This window comes from Lactuca serriola, chromosome 4, assembly GCF_051521515.1.
Source record: "Lactuca serriola cultivar US96UC23 chromosome 4, Lser_US96UC23_V15, whole genome shotgun sequence".
NCBI classification, from domain to species: domain Eukaryota; kingdom Viridiplantae; phylum Streptophyta; class Magnoliopsida; order Asterales; family Asteraceae; genus Lactuca; species Lactuca serriola.
Genome location: NC_136411.1, coordinates 317,990,589 through 318,008,538, shown reverse-complemented (window position 1 = coordinate 318,008,538; position 17,950 = coordinate 317,990,589). Strand labels below are relative to the sequence as shown.

Genomic DNA, 17,950 nt, shown 5'->3' with positions numbered 1-17,950 from the left:
CATACATATAAATGATATTAAACTCATAAGTTTTGGGTATGAAAGGAAAATTGTCAAATATTAAGATAATAGGTTAAATATTTGTATTATTTGATATGAATTTCCTTGCTATATGAGTTAGATTAGATCAATAGAATATTATGTGATAATTTTCCTTGTTAGAATTGATCTAAATGTTCTTTAATGGGTTCCATAACTTGTCCTCAAGTTATGGAACATGAAAAGTCTTATCATAAATATTTTAATGAACTCCATAATTTGTCTTCAAGTTATGGAAAATCAAGAGTCTTCTCATAAAACCAACATTAAACTCATAAGTTATAAAATTGAAGAGTTTTGAAAAATTTCAAAACTTGTCCTCAAGTTTTGGAATTTGTAAAATATCACTAAAGAAACTTTAATTCCAAACCGTAGAGTTTTAAAAGTTAAAATTCAACCCTTATACTTTATAATATTATAATTTTAATTTTATATATATATATATATATATATATATATATATATATATATATATATATATATATATATATATATATATAAGACAAGTCAGTCTTACTGTTAGTAGGCCTCATTCACGAAGCCGGTCTATAAGGGGGGTATAAGGTTACTGCCTATAAAATGGTGGTTTAATGGGTGTCTACTCTCACCCACAACTTCCTTGACTGGTGGAGGGTCTTTAGCCGAACGGGTAGGATAGGACATTAATTCTCCCTCATTAAAAGTATAATGATAAAAATAAATAAAGTAGCTAAACTTTTATTAAATTCCCAATCTTAGTTACTTTAGGAAAATGTGAAAATGGTGCTAATCCATTAAATTGCACTTTGCACTCTTTTAAGTCGTTAGTGGAGCGTGTGTTGTTAATCGACACACTAATATGGGACTGACAATGTGTGACAAAGGGTAGCTTGATGTTAATCATAGATCAATGGAGCGTGTGTGGTTAACCACCACATTGATTAGGTAATCTGTAACATTCTGTATACCAAGCTAATTTGGATGGTTATTCACTCCTTGTTTGTAATCATCGGCATCTCAGTCACAAACTTGAAGGGCACAATCGAGATTTAAGCATGCCTTTGAAAAGTTCAATGAATCTCAAAGGATCTAGGAATTTCAATCTAATTAAAACTTAATAATCTATTTTGTTTTTCATGGTGGAAACTAGTAAATCGTCATTTACCTACCTTCAAATATTTTACAACTAGATTACGGCATCCATCTTCGCAATTGTAAAATACTGTGTTGGGTCCTAGACTTAATATTTAGTTTTGGGTGTTATATTAAGGATTTAAATCAACTAACATGAATTTCTCCCTTTATAGATGTCTAGGTCAGACAATTATGGTCTTCCTGAATCTGTTGGAAAAGGCTTTCCACATGAAGATGATATTCAACAATATCAGACTTCACTTCCTCCACCTCCTCTAATTATTCTCCCTAACCCACAAGTTCAAAGACTTGAAAAGCTCAAGGTCACTGAAGCCCTATTGGCTAGCAAACATGAAGATGGAAGATATGTGTGTGCACATGTCTTGGAGATAAAGTTACACATTGACATGTTGGGAATGTTAGGGGTCGATGTCTCAAGGAAGTTGGTTGTTGACTTGGTTCTTCAGTCACTTCCCGAGTCGTATAGTCAGTTTGTTAAAGACTACTATATGACAGACTGCGACTTGTCCTTTATTGATCTTACCTATTTGCTTATTGTTGTTGAGTCTACAATGATTTGGCGCACTGGTAAAGAAAATTTGATTGGAAGATCTACATCCCAAACTTCCGTGGACATTAACAATGGAAACATTGGAAGTCCATAAAAGATTTCTCTTTCCAAGGGAAAGGGAAAGGCTAAGTCTAAGATTGTCCCATGTACCATTCCCAAAGAATCCATATGTTTCTATTGCCAATAGAAATCGCATGGGTTGCGAAGCTGTCCTAACTACCTGAGAGATCTAAGAGCTGGTAAGGTCAAAAAGTTTGACTCTGCTTCAGGTAAGTCCACTATCTACCTCTATTAAGTTCCTATCTATAGATTCTTAATACATGATGTGATAAGATTATATTTTGATGTTTTGTAGGATCAAAGGAAGCTTAAAGGAAAGGAATGCAGAGTCTGATCACGAAGAGATGGATTTTGATCGCATGGTTTGATGATCGAATTTTTGAGCTGCTGCTTAAGAGTTATGATAGATTGCTTAGAAATTTGTAATAACATAGTTTTCATTTGTAACTGCATTGTAAGGAAAAGTTTTTCCGCAATTATATAAATAAAGAAAAAGATTTACTTTATCTTATTTTATATTTCCTTGAAATGGCTTATGTGAAAACTGATGCTTGTATTTTTAGCAATATGGATTTGATTCTTTCGTTTGTGGTAGTGTCTAAATTTACCAAATAAGGAAAGATTCTCATCACCGAAGTTTCAATTGGACAGAAACTTGGGATCATGCAACTTGTACTGTATGATGAATGAGAACCTTCATCCTTGGGAAATTAGGAATAATTCCTTGTTCACATACAAAGGTGAGTTAAGTGAAGGTACACTTGGTTGTGCGCTGGTCAGGTCCACCACAAAGAACGATAAGACAATTCATTATGGTTTACTAAAGTTAGCAAATATGGTTACACTTACAAGATTAAGTTAATTTTGAGTCATTGGAAAAGTCTCAATGTATAGCAGAACGAATAAGAAGAATCAAATTTGGCAGAAAGATAAAAGTTTCTTCAGTATGAAAAGATGGGAGAGTACTTGTGTATCGTGTTTTATGATCATATTAATGATTATAAACAACATATCATAATTTGATCCTCTAAGGACGCCTTAGTGCATTTGTTTGGCTAAGAAGAGGAATCAAGAATCACTGAAATGGTTAAATCAATTAAGATCAATCATACTTCGTTCCAAAATCAAATCTTAGAGTCATACTCCAAGATTGTATATTGAGTGACATATCAACAAATATAGAGTAAACTGTTTTCTACTCTTGTACATTTGAACACTACTAGAAAAAAGGCCTTTTACGACGCTCATTGCGCGTCGTAAAACGCTCAGACGACACGCAAATGCGTGTCAAGGAAGGCCCTGTCATAAAGAGAGACGACGCGCATTTATGACACGCATTTACGACGCGCGGTTATGACACGCAATGCGTATCAAGGAAGGCCCTGTCATAAAGGAAGACGACACGCATTTGCGTGTCGTAACCTTACGACGCGCGTGTTTATGACACGCAATGCGTATCAAGGAAGCCCCTGTCAAGAAAGGCCATGTCATAAATGAAGATGACACACATTTTTGCGTATCATAATTTTAAATGTTCTAAAAAAAATATTTATATATTTATTAATTTTTAAATTAAATTTGCATTTAATGTCTCATAATAGAAATAAAATATCATATACAAAAAATACAATCCATTGCATAAAATTTAATGTCATACAATTCTATTTTTTACAATATCTAAATTTGCATCTAATCTACTCTCTACATCAAATTCCAACTAAGTAAAGTTGCATCTTGCCTTTCATAATTCTTTAAGACTAATGCTCCAAACAGATGTTATATAGATAAGAAGTTGTACATTGGCCCATCTACTCTGTGTTTCATACTAACAATTGAAATGAAGAATGCAACACTTGCATTTGCAGCATCTTATCTCTTTCGGCTTGAGCTTTCTTTTCCTCTTCTAACTCCAAAGCTATTCGCTTTCATCAACCCTATAAACACAACACAAAATCACTTGTCATTTTCATTCTACTTTTAAAATTAATTCTTATCAGGACATTCTGCTTTTAAACCTACCAATTTTCAAATTTTTCAAAGAATATAATTTATAATTTTTATGGAAAGTACATTGCTATTTCTTGAATACAAGATGTTACAAATCAAGAAACTTACATGGACTGCCGACCACCATGAACCTGCAAGACACGAGACATCAAATAAATCAAAATTAAATTTTGATTTTTTTTGCTTTCAGTAACGATTAACATTTAACAAAAAAATAAAAGGTCAACCCACTCCCTTTGCCTCATTCCAGCTGACCCACTCCCTGGAAACAAGAAAAAAAAACTATCAACCAACATTTTACTTATATTTGAGAGGTTTTCATATTGATTTATTTATTTGTTAATAAATAGTTTACATACTACACCTATGGTATGGATTAAGTATTCAGGGGAGGATTTACTATCAAGGAGAATGTCGAGGGTAAATTATTCACATTGGTTTGAGTGATCTGCAATCTCTTTGAATTTGAAAGTATGACTTCTTCTTGAAGCTGCATAAAATAAATATCAATGAATACAAGCTCATAAGTCATAATCACATCTATTATTGTGTGCACATTAAACTAACACTGATTGCTAAAAGAATAAAGGTTTTGACACGTTTTTTGATTAAGAATTTAGTCATATCAAATACCTTCAAGCGCTCAAAAAGATCTTTGAAACCCTTAACAAGTTGGGGCCAAAGGCGTTCACGGTTGGAACTCTCCATATCTTCTAGCTTTCCCATTGCATCTGCCCACATATAATACACCCATTTAGAACCGTATTATATGTATATATAATTAAACCAATGGAAGTACACATTGTTAACAGAGGCATCCATTTCATTGATGAGGCAGATGAAAAATATATTCAAAAGCAGGAATAAAATGAGTCAATTTGAAATGCTTTTTTCCTATTACACCTTTCCTAACTCTATCATATCCTCTACCACCATCAGTCTCCACAAATCTACATAAATAAATAAAATAAAATAAGACTTACTTATGTTGTTAAACAAAACAAGAAAAAAGTAGTTGATTATTGATTACTTGAAATATGATAGTTTGTACATAAGGGGGTTTAGCATGGTTAGAGTCGCATGTGAACCAATTTGGTATTGACCTGATAAGAAATAACAATGAAAAAGAAGTAATTTATTAGAATAGATAAACAAAAATGAAATAGAAGAAATAACAATGAAATAGAAGTAATTTATTTTCCATTTTTTAAAACTACAATGCCCTAATTAGAAACTATTTGAAAGTACAATGCTATAACTAATTAAAAAAATGAAAGTACATTACTTGAAGTACTTAAACATACAAGATAATCAGGCTCCTTCATATGTGGGAAGATGCCTCCTCCTATACACACCCATTCATAGGAACTTTTTTATATCATCACTAGAGTATCCCACGACACCTGACAATGATGAAAACTTCAAATAATTAATTTCTTATTTTCAATTCTTTATTATTATTTAAAAATAAAAAAATAAAACTAGACATCCAAACAGTTGAAAAATTCTCAAGCAGCTTTTTTGGGTGATGACATGGCAGTACCAACAGTAGCAATGTGTGTTGTTCCATGTTGTATTATCAACTATAACTGTCCTGCTAGCCATTGTTGTTGTTTGGTAACATCAAGTGTGTGTGTGTGTGTGTGAATGAGTGCATTAAGTCCTAAGTCCTAAGCATGGATAAGACCTTATATAAATGCTGATTGAATACAGTGAGTTACTTACTTTATCATCCACTTCAGTGTTATGGCTTAACCATGCGTAAGCCTCTCTGAAATCATCAAAAACATGAAGACCTTCAGGTGGATGAGATGTGAGCACAATTTAAAGAGCTGAATATGCTTCTGTTGCATCCTGCACACTATGAACCTAAACAAAGGGTAAAATCGTCATTTACTTTGTCGTTCAGATGGTTCATTAGGTGCAAATAAGAAAAAGTCCTTGTACATACAACAGACACCATTCATCACTTAATGGAAAAGAAAGAAACAAACCCTAATATGGTAAGCTATGCATGGGTGTTTCTTTTTTACTTGATTAAAAAAACCTACTTTAATGGAAGAAAGTATGGTTACCACATAGAAGGCACCCATCAACACAATTAAGAAAAGAGCAAAAATCGATGTGTCAACATGCAAGACTAAGGGCCACTTTTCAGTCTTCTTCTTGGAAGTCTCTTCCACAACCACCTCTTTTTTTGGTTTTCTTGGAAGGTCTTTTCTTCAACAAATCTTCTTTTTTTGTCACTATTTTCCATGGAAACAGTACTAGCAGATACTCCATCCCAAACCTTAGTGGTCAAAGTCAACAAAAAAGTCAATAAAATAATTTTGAGGACTAAAGAAGTGCGTGTGTGTGATTGCAACTACTTACTTCATTTTGGGTATTTTCAAATAAACTAAAAACATAGAATTTATTTGATCTTGCGAAAACATCAAAGGCTTCAGAAAGAGCAATTTCGGATAATATGCATGCAGTTGGGGCAAGCACAAGCATTAGTTGTACCTGTCATATCGTTAGACAAAAAAGTTTAAGTTGGCAGGAAATTAAACATATGAAAAAAAGGTAAAAATGTAAAATGAGTAGAATCCTTACCATGGCACTACAAAAGTATACAAACATTACTATATAAAGGATCAGAAAGGAACTTGCATCAAATAGAGGTGAAAAGCATGCTTGCAACATCATGAGTGTTCAGCACTCCCGTGTAACATTTCATCTCCCCAATGTTCCTTTACTTCAATCTGTTCCAAAATTAGGCAAAATCAATGTTATATAAATGAGCATTATGCTTATTAAGCAAGAAAATCAATATAAATTACTATATTACCTCTTTGAATCAGGTCAAATAGTATTCAATCATCTGTGTTGTGTATTTTCTTGGTACTTTGACACAACAGCACCAAGAGCACAAGCTCCAGCACTTCCGCGTAAAAAGGTTACATCCCTATCATTATCGATTTCAACAATATGTTAAATATGGATTTATATATCAAGATAATGAGATTGGAGTACTATAGAGGGTACCTAAAGCTTGCAGAAGCAGAGTCACAAGCTTCAATAATGCAAGCAGAGGTGTTCAGATCATTCTCGTTGCCATTCACTGGAAAAAATTTCAAGAGCAAGAAAGCGGTCCCCGGAGTACCATCACAAAGAGTAGAGTCGACGTGTATTCTTCTTTCAATGGTCTGCCATGTGTTCACCACAACCTATTAAACATTTCCACAAACACATTGTAGGCATGCACACAAATGCAGAAAACCAAGAAACACGCAGTTCCCCCAAAAGATTCAGTATCTATAACCATGTGTGTGTGTTAGAGAGAGAGAGATGGTATCGTGTGCTTGAGATATGTGGCGGATCTTCTGAATTTTCTACGGATCTGTAAGGAGGGTCAAGGGAAATCAAATTCAGGAATCAAGAACTTGGATTCCATAAATACGAAATCCTAATTGGAAATCAGGCATTCATTTTTCAACGAGTATTAGACTTTCAGTCAATCCCACGTTTGAGTAATAGATTTTTAGCAAATCCCAGGCTTTTAGCGATTGAGCGAGTCTCAGTTTGGTTTCGGTGATAGGCTGTTGGCGACTGACATGTAGAAATCTCAATCTAAAATTAAAATCAGATGGAAGAAATCAGAAATCATAAAATCAGCTGGGAAGAAATCTGTGAAAAGAGTTGAAGTGGAAGGTGCGTTATGAGTGTCGATTCGCTTAGGTGGCGAAGCAGCAACAATGGTGAAAGTGAAAACCCTAAGTCGTCAGTTAATAGAGAACAACATTACATGCTTCCTTCTACGGACATTTACCCCAATTTCCCCTTTCATCTCTCACTCTAGAAACCCTAATCCCTCCGCCACAATGAACACCATTACAGTTTCCATGGCGCCTTGAAAGCCCTAACCTGAATCTCTCGATCAGAAGCGTATCTAGAAGGAAGCAGGTCAAGGAATAGTGCAAGAAAACTATTGGCGAGTATTCTCAATAACAGCAGAGAGATGAAGAAGGTGAAATTACAGCAACGATGAAGTAGATGAATGGAAATCAGAAGCCCTTTTTCTTGATTGAGATGATGAAGTCGAGAGATGGAGATGAAATCGTAACCTTCGATCTTTGATTGAGAAGTTGCACAACAGTGTGAGGAAAATGAAAGATGCGTGAAAATGCTAAGGGCAGGGAGGGTAGCGGGTTTTCTAATTTTTTGGCTTTTCTTTTTCCGCTTGTAACTAAGGAACGCGCGTTCATTAGAATTATAAAGCGACACATATAGAGGGCGCGCATTTAAGGTACAACGCCCTCCGTGTTTTTAATTTTTTTCTTTTGACACTAATTTAAAGGCACGCAATAATGCGTGACCTAAATCCTTAAATTTTCTGAAGAGATGACACTTTTTTAATGTCATTCTCGTTTGCGTAACATAAATTAATGAGTGTCGTAATTTGCGCGTCGTAAAAGGCTATTTTTCTAGTAGTGGAAATTGGTAAGTTGTGATGTCTTGGATAAGACAAAGACCATCTAAGACCAATTGTGTGAAGTGTTTTTTCTTGATAAGAAACCGCACTAACTCTTGAATATTTGTTTGTCAAATAATGTTCCTTGACAAAGTGAATCTTATATGTCAAGAGGTTAGTGGGAATCTTAAAGATCTTGAAGAGTTTCAAAAACTAATCAAGAGTAAACATATTGTTAATCACTAGCACACGACTTGAGGTTTTTAACCTATCGTGTTGACATATTCTTGTTACTGTGCCCATTTCAGTTAAAGTTGACTATGCACATGAGCTCTATGTGTTCTCAACTATTTGCATAGGGCTAAGCACCTTGATCAGTGAAAGTTCATTGATCAGTAAGTGTGAGATGCTCAATAATTTTGAAGCAATGGTAGGCCCTTGAGTTGCCAGGTGGCAAGAAATTAAGATTGAACAAGTTCAGTTCATATGAGTTTCGATTTGTCACTAACCTTGTCATGTGATTATGGTTTTGACAAATTCACATGGATAGGAACACATCACCATAAAAATCTAAGTGTCATAAGGTTTCTCTCCAATTCATGAAAATGATAATGAGGAAACGCTTTCACTAAGTAGATTTTAAGGAGTTAACATTTGTGATATTTTCATTCTCAAATTCGATTATGATTACGACATCCTTCTTCATAGTTCGAATTGTGAGAAATAGCAAAAGGTCTAAACATTTTAGACTTATTTCTGTAAGTTCTAAAATTATTTAGACACACATATGAGCTTTCTAATAAAAGGTGTGTGATAAAGGCTTATCGAAGCATCTCGTATCAGAAATCTGAACTTTTGTAAGAAAGTCAACAAGTATTGAGTTCTAGAAGTCCAGCTTATTTCTAGGTACATGTCAAAGCTAGTGGGAGCATAAATGTTATGCTAGTAAGATAATAATTATTATGCTAGTGGGAGCATAATTATTATGGTATGTGTTGCAAGTTAGCAATGTTAATTATAGAAAACAAAGTTTTCAATTCGCAAAGTTGCAGGGTTTGAAAAGTTTTTTTTGCTATAATTAAGGGAGAGGAACTTCTACTTCATTTCAATTCTAAAAGTTTAGATTGAGATTTTAATCAAATTTAGTCAAGAATTTATATGAATACCATGTTGAAATGCTTCAACATTGGAAGTTCTATATATGGAAATATTATAGGAAAAGATTGGTCAAGTATCATGTCTTTATGTAAGACATTATGAATAGTATCCTATATGCTTCGGGTATAGGATTGATTGCATATGCTATAATATTCATGTGTTCTAATTTTCCAAATGCCTAGGGCATTAAGAGGGAAAAAGAACTATAACTGGATATGACTAAAGTTATTAAACAATTGCTAAGAACAATCCAAGGTTTGCCAAAGATTGGTTGCTTATGGATAATTGGAAGTATAGTAATGGAAGGACCATATCGACATTATTATAAATAGACATGATTCTATTAACAATGAGTTATCAGATGGCAAATATGGAAATGTTTCCATAAGGGGAGTTGGATATCAAGAATCTATGAGAAAGTTAGAAACTTTTATGCAAGAAGGATGTTCAAAGGAATTTTCTTTGAATATGAGATTCTGGATCTATGGAATTGTCTTGTAACAATCTCCAATGGAAATTTTTGTAATTGACAAAGTCTCTGTGACTTGTGTACATAGTCATTACAAAAGGATCATTGCATTGAAGTTTGAAATCTAACAAATTACAGTAAGTGGAAGACTGTTGGATTTGGTGTCTAAGCCCATAACTATAATCGGAATGTACTTGAACCGATTATAGCATGGTCCTTTTTGGGTTGCCTTCACCAGTGCAATTTGATAGGATGGATTTTGAGAATAAGGTTACTATGGTTTATTAATATATTACAAGTATAATATATTAATATGAAATTATTTAATTAGTATTGGTCAAGAACTAATTTGGAATTAATGTTGTGGTCAAAAGAGACTAATTAAATATATGGGGATTGATTATGTAAATCAATGATTCTTGTAGTATGGGCCAATGATCCATGATTATATGGATGGGCTAATCCAATGAGATAATCCATGGAGCATGAGAATGTGGAAAGTCATGGGTCATTAGGGTTTACAAAGTGTAACCCTAGCATGTGCAACACTATAAATAGAACCCTCATGAACCAAAATCGGTTACACCTTCATTTGAGCCAAATAAGTTATTCTCTTAAGCTACCTTTTGCATATTGGTGTTTGTGAACCATTAGAGGCATCACACTTGAGGTGCTCAAGCTTTCAAAGGTCAAGAACTACAAGTCCTTCTAAGAGGTAAGTCATCTAACTAGTTGTATCATTCAATTGTTCAAATGTATGCTAGTTAGGACAATGCTTTGGAAAATCGAAAATATGCATGTATAATTAGAGAAAACATAGATCCAATGCATTTAGGGTTGCATGTGCATTATAAGAGTGTTATAGTTCTCAAAACCCAACACTATGAATCTTACTGATCTCATATGGAAGATCCAAGCGATAAGTAACCCGGCCCACACGAGCCAAAACCCTGAAAGTACCAATATACCTGGGACCCATTTTGACCCGCTTCACAAATTGGATGACACATTTCTAAGGTGACACCTTCAACAGAACCATATCTCCCACCTAGAACTCTAAATATCACTGGCGGCTGTCGGCTTAATTCTTTTGCCTACACTGAGTTTTCTGGAGCCTACTCCAAACCTGCTGAATAAGCTCACTGGTCTTAGTATGACTTTGGTACTCCACATAACCCGCTGAACAACCTCACACCAACACCTCGGGCTCCTATACTTTCTCTCATAGAGAATCTCGAAAGGAGGACAATCAATGTTTGTGTGGTAACTGTTGTAATTCGAAAATTCCGCTAACGGAAGATACGTATCCAAATTCCCACCGAAATCGGTCTGCGGATGGAATGTTGTGCTAAAATGGAGACGAGTGCCAAACTCGTCATGAAGCCTCTTCCAAAACTGGGAAGTAAGACAAATATCTCTATCAGAAACCACCGATGCCAGCATCCCATGACGTACCACAACCTCCCTGATATAAATCTCAGCTAACTTCTCTACAGAAATACTCTCCTGAATCGGGATGAAATGCAAGCCCTTGGTCAAACGATCCACGATGACCCAAATCGAATCCACTCCGCGAGTAGTCCAGGGTAGCTTCGCGATAAAATTCACGATGATATCTTCCCATTTCCATACGGGAATCTCCAACGGATGCATCTTTCCGTGAGGTCGTTGATGCTCAACCTTGACTTTCCTACATGGAAAGCACCACACAGTATACCAGGCCACATCCCGCTTCATGCAGGGACACCAATAACCAGAATGAAGATCCCTATACATCTTCATCGCCCTGAGATGAATGGAGAACCTAGAATTATGGGCCTCCTTCATCAGAACCTGACGTACACAGCCCCAATATGGAACCTACACACACTAATGCAGAATCAACAATCCATGACTATCATAATTGAAGGATTCCAACTGACCCACAATACGTTCACTCTTTCGGTGCTCTTCCTTCATAGCGTCAATCTGAGCCTCACAAATCCGCTCCAACAACAGAGTAATCACAGTCATCCTCAAACATGTCTCTGACTAAAGTCACGACCGCCTTGCGGTTGAGAGCATTGACCACCACATTGGTCTTCCCCGGGTGATAAAGGATCTCACAATCATAATTCTGCACCACATACAACCACCGGCGCCGCCTGATATTCAGATTCGGATGATCCATCAAATACCTTAGGCTCTAGTGATCCGTGTAAATTGTACAACGGACCCCATAGAGGTAATGCCGCCAAATCTTGTGGTCGAATACCACGAACCCAACTCCAAATCATGCATCAGATAATTCCCCTTATGAGGCTTCAACTGCCATGAAGCGTAAGTAATCACGCAACCCCTCTGCATCAACATTGCCACCAATCTTGTGATCGACGCATCACAATATACCACAAAATCCGTAACACCCTTCGACAGGGTCAAAATCTATGCCTCACACAACCATTGTCTCAAGGTGTCCGAAGCTGCCTGCTACACAGGCCCTAAACGAAATGTAACCGTCTTCTTTGTCAGTCGGGTCAAGGGAACAACTATCTTGGAGAAATCTTGGATGAATCTCTAATAATAACCCGCCAAACCAAAAAAAACTTTGATTCTCAGATGGAGAACTTGGAACCTCCCACTGTGTCATGACCTCGAACTTGGCCCGATCGACAAGAATACCATTCTGGTTGACAAGGTACCCCAAAAACTACACCTCGCACAACAAGAACACACACTTTGAGAACTTTGCGAAAAGTCTCTCCCTCATCAACGTCTCCAACACTTCCCTCAAGTGCTCCTCGTGCTGCTCTTGAGACATGGAATAAACCAAGATATCATCGATGAATACAATCACATACTGATCTAACATCGGTCTACACACGCGGTTCATAAGATCATGAACACGACTGAAGCATTGGTGAGCCCAAAAGGCATCACCACGAACTCATAATGACCATAACGAGTACGGAAAGTGGTCTTCTGCACATCCTTATCCCTAACCCTCATCTGATAATAACCTGATCGCAAATCAATCTTGGAAAACCAAGACACACTCTAAAGCTGGTCGAAAATATCATCAATCATTAAGAGTATATAATAGTTCTTCACTGTTACCTTATTCAGCTCCCATTGTCACTACACATACGAGGAGACCCATCCTTCTTCTTCATGAACAAGATCGGTGCTGCCCAAGGCAAACTGCTTGGTCGAATAAATCCCTTGTCCAACAGCTCCTACAATTGTGTAGACAACTTTGCATCTCGGGAGGAGCCAACCGATATGGTGCTTTGGTTGTTGGAGCAGCACCATGAACTAGATCAATCCTGAAATTAGCATTCCTCTCCGGAGACACCCCATGCAAAACTTCTAGAAACACATCCGGGTAATCCCACACAATCGGCACATCATCCACGGACGCCTTACCCTTATCCCGAGTATCCATAACATAGGTGACATAACTTTCCCCCACTTCGGGTCCAAACCCGAAGTAAATACTTCTTACAATCGATCATCGCCTCATTAGGGCTCAACCAATCCATACCCACAATAACCTTGTTCCTATGCAGAAGAATAGGAACCAAGTCGACCAAATACTGTTCGTTGAATAACTGAAGCGTACAACCCCGATAAACCCTCTCATCCCGGACATACCTATCACCTACAATCTCGACATCTAACAGACAATCCAGCTCCGCCGGAGCTCTAGCAAACCTCTTGCTAAGAGTAAGCGATACAATGGATCGGATAACCCCCAAATCAAACAATACAAAAGCAGAAATATCGTTCAAGATGAACGATCCTAAAATAAAACACATAAATATCAACAACAATTCAATATTAATAAAGATATAAAGAAAAGATACATATTTGTTACCACATATGGTGCCTTTCAAGCCTCCTTGGCTATCAACTGAAAGGTCCTGCTCTTCCCCTCAGGTGCATCTGCTCGGCCCTGGTGGTTGTGAGTAATTCGAAGAGTTGCAGGAGCAAGTGTTGACACAGGTCCTGCTGCAGCCAAAATCGGACAATGGGCCTTCTTGTGGCCCCTATGATTGAAATGAAAGCAACTCAGATCAGATACCGGGGTGATGGTGGTGGTAGCAGTTCAAACCTTGCTAATATGACCAGTTTGGCCGCACTTGAAGCTGCCAGAACCACCCACACTGAATGCCCTATCATTCGTCCTACCACACTTTCCACAGCGGCCCTGACCCTTTTAGCCCTTCCCTCTTGCATCAACAACCTTGTGCCTCTTTCCTGAACTCCGTGATACCTAAACCTTATCCGACTTCATCTTCCTCTCCATCTCAAGCTAAATCTCTCTCTCTCTCTCTCTCTCTCTCTCTCTCTCTCTCTCTTGCCTTCGCTATCATATCCTCCAACTTTTTGCAGCTCGATCGGCTCACGAACTGTCGAATGTTACTCCTAAACATGTCATGATACCTATCCTTCATCATCTCCTTATCCGCCACATACCGCGGAACCAAAAGTTCTCTCTCTCTCTCTCTCTCAACATCGCAGTGATCTCAGCCACTATCTCAGTAGTCTTGCGGAGATCTTGAAATTCTCGCGTGAACTGTTGCACCTCAATCACCGGTGCAAACTTAGCCCTAAAACTGGTCACAAAATCATCCCTGGTGATCGAATTAGTAGCCTCATCACCCACTACGCACCCAACCTCCTCCTACCAATCTCATGCCATGTCCTTTACAAGACAAGAGGAAAGTCTTGATGGGTTATGAGCATTCTAACACCCCTAAGTGTACATGCACCCCTAAGTCTAAAAGACATGAAAAATATGATTTCCAAGGTTCATTATCCTATGTAGCATACATGGGGAACTTTTAATCTAAAAGATGGCTAGAATTGCATACCTTGTAGTTGATTTGATTCCTTGAAAACCTTGAGAGCCTAGCACCCTAAGTGTGATGCCTCAAATGCTTCACACAGCACCAAACACTTTGGAATAACTTTAGAGTATGTATAACACTTGTAAAAATCGGCTTGCCCTCTCTTGTTCTTAGTTTTGCCGATTTTGGTGAGTATCATGTACCTTGTATAGTGTGTCACATCTGGGGTTACACCATGTAAACCCTAATGTGGCATGACTCTTCATTTCCATGACCCATAGGTTTGTAACTCCCATGGAGCATCCTATGGGTTTAACCCAACTTGATAATCCATGGAGCCTTTAGCCCACTATACAAGTTATGGATGATTTACATAATCAACCCATATATGTAATTACTCATCTTTTGATCACTTAATTAATTCCAAATTTATTCTTGATCAATACTAATTAAATAATACTATTAATATATTAGAACTTATAATATATTAATAAACCACAAGTGTTATTATCTCATTAAGTCTATCCAAATGCATGATGCCATGCAACCCAAATGGACCATGTCGGGTCGGGTCAAGTACATACCAAATATAGTTATGGACTTAGACACCTTATCCAACAAGTCTGACCTTTGCCCCCTTAGGGAAACTATCGGAGCGGAAGGCGTTAGCAACATCCTCTAACTACCTCCTGCTCGCTATTAGGTCCTTCGCCCCGTGATATTCCAGAGCTCCACATGCTCGAAACTCCTAGAAGGTCAATGAATACACCCCCACCAAGGACACCATCAAAGAACGAAAGGCACTCAACCACTCATCCAAAATCTCAAGAATACCCTCCTTGACTGTGCCAAAGATCACAAGAGTCTGCTCAACAATGAAACACACAATCCCAAACGAGATGAACTCCCTAGTCTGATCATCTAGCTGCCCGACTCCAGAACATGAGCCCGCACCCTCTCCAGCACCAGAACTGCCAACAAGTCTGCCTCACAATGTCATCATATTGAAAATATAACATATAATCCATCAAAATAAGCATCAAAAAACATCAAGGGATCACAATCCCTACAAGCTTCCTGGTTTCATCGTAGCCATCCTTGACTCGAGTACGAAGCCTCTATTTCCAGTAGTACGGGCCCATACTACCCTCCACATCTATCTATACTTTCGTCAAGGATTGCCTTGAATCCGCCAAGTAACACTATATCCATACAAATAACTCTCAATAAAATATGGATCCCAGCATTAGATCACATCATAGGTTTTGCTATGGAAAACTCCACACCACTCTCCGCCATCAGACGCAGAAGGAACTCCAGCAAACTTCATCTAACAAGCTCACAAATACAATTACATATCACTAAAACTAGCTAACTTCATCTAACAAGCTCACAAATACAATTACATATCACTAAAACCAGATAATTCTTCATCTAACAAGCTCACAAATACAATTACATATCACTAGAAGGTCAATGAATGCACCCCCACCAAGGACACCATCTCAGAATGAAAGGCACTCAACCGCTCATCCAAAATCTTAAGAATACCCTCCTTGACTGTGCCAAAGATCACAAGAGTCTGCTCAGCAATGAAACACACAATCCCAAACGAGATGAACTCCCTAGTCTGATCATCTAGTTGCCCGACTCCAAAACATGAGCCCGCGCCCTCTCCAGCACCAGAACTGCTAACAGGTCTGCCTCACAATGTCATCATATTGAATATAGACCATATATGCCATCAAAATAAGCAACAAAAAACATCAAGGGATCACAATCCTTACAAGCTTCTTGGTTTCATCGTAGCCATCCTTGACTCGAGTACGAAGCCTTTGCTTCCAGTAGTACGCGCCCATACTACCCTCCACATCTATCTATACTGTTGTCAAGGATTGCCTTGAATCTGCCAAGTCACCCTATATCCATACAAATAACCCTCAATAAAATATGGATCCCAGCATTATATCACATCATAGGTTTTGCTATGGAAAACTCCACACCACTCTCCGCCATCAGCCGCAGAATGAACTCCAGCTAACTTCATCTAACAAGCTCACAAATACAATTACATATCACTAAAGCCAGATAATTCTTCGATTGAAAGGTCTCACACTACAATGGTTGGACTCAGAGAAAAGTTGCACAATAGAGTTAAAACGTAACCTTCTAAAATTATTTAGTTCCCATAATATGTAACTTAGCATATTATCTTACTAGTTAGCTAAAGCTAGTGAGAACCCCTAAAAATCACAAACCAAGCAGCATTCATGCATCAAGTCATTAGAATGAAGCATCACCTAATCAAACCATCATATCACTGACTGATCGATACTAGCATGTAAGTCTACAAGCTCATACAATAGGCATACAATGACATCTCTCCTAGCATTCTATGATGCAAAAACTGAGCAGATCCTTAGCCATAACTAGCATGCGATTCATAGGTTCACAGATCAAATCATATCAGATAACAAGTATGGGTATTTTGGGATAACTTACTTGAGCTTGGATGATTGCATGCACCACACCCTTTCTTGTCTTAGAAAACTCTTTTTCTTAAAAATACATTTCATTTTGAAAAACTTTACCAAATCCTCATTTTAAGTTCAGACACACCCGAGAGTATGTCTGAATCCCTCAAACCAACGCTCTGATACCAACTTGTAACGTCCCAAAAATAAGACCAAAGAATTTCATTTTTAATTTAATAAAACTAGTATCCCAAGAATATCATCATACAAATTCAGATAAACAAATGTATCAATCATCATATCACATCAGAGTAAATCAAGAAAATAAGTAACAAGGTGTTGTGTGCTCTGCAATCCTCCCGAGCTCTTCCCTTTGGAACTAGAAGTACTTGAAACATAAACTGAAAACCATAAGCACAAAGCTTAGTGAGTTCCCCAAGATACCACATACCATACATAATAAACACTTAATGGGCCCCACCCAAAGAGTGTAACGGGCCTCACTCACACTCGTATAACGGGCCCCACCCAAAGAGTATAGCGGGCCCCACCCAAACTCGCATAATGGGCCCCGTCCAACAGAGTAATATGGGCCCATACCAAACTCACATAACGAGCCCCGACCACATACAAATCATATAAGCATAACTGATCATAACATACATAATAACCATCAGGCCACGCCCCGTATGCATACAAGCACATACATATACAAGAGTCACACATACATCTAGTATCTTAGCATAACCGATCATGGGTCGGCGTTGGTGCCTT

At 37.5% G+C, this 17,950-nt stretch overlaps 1 pseudogene; it reads right to left on the bottom strand.

The window, feature by feature from the left end:
* Positions 1-4,613: 4,613 nt before the first annotated feature.
* Positions 4,614-6,478, bottom strand: LOC145099530 (dolichyl-diphosphooligosaccharide--protein glycosyltransferase subunit STT3A-like; annotated as a pseudogene).
* Between the last annotated feature and the right edge of the window lie 11,472 nt (positions 6,479-17,950).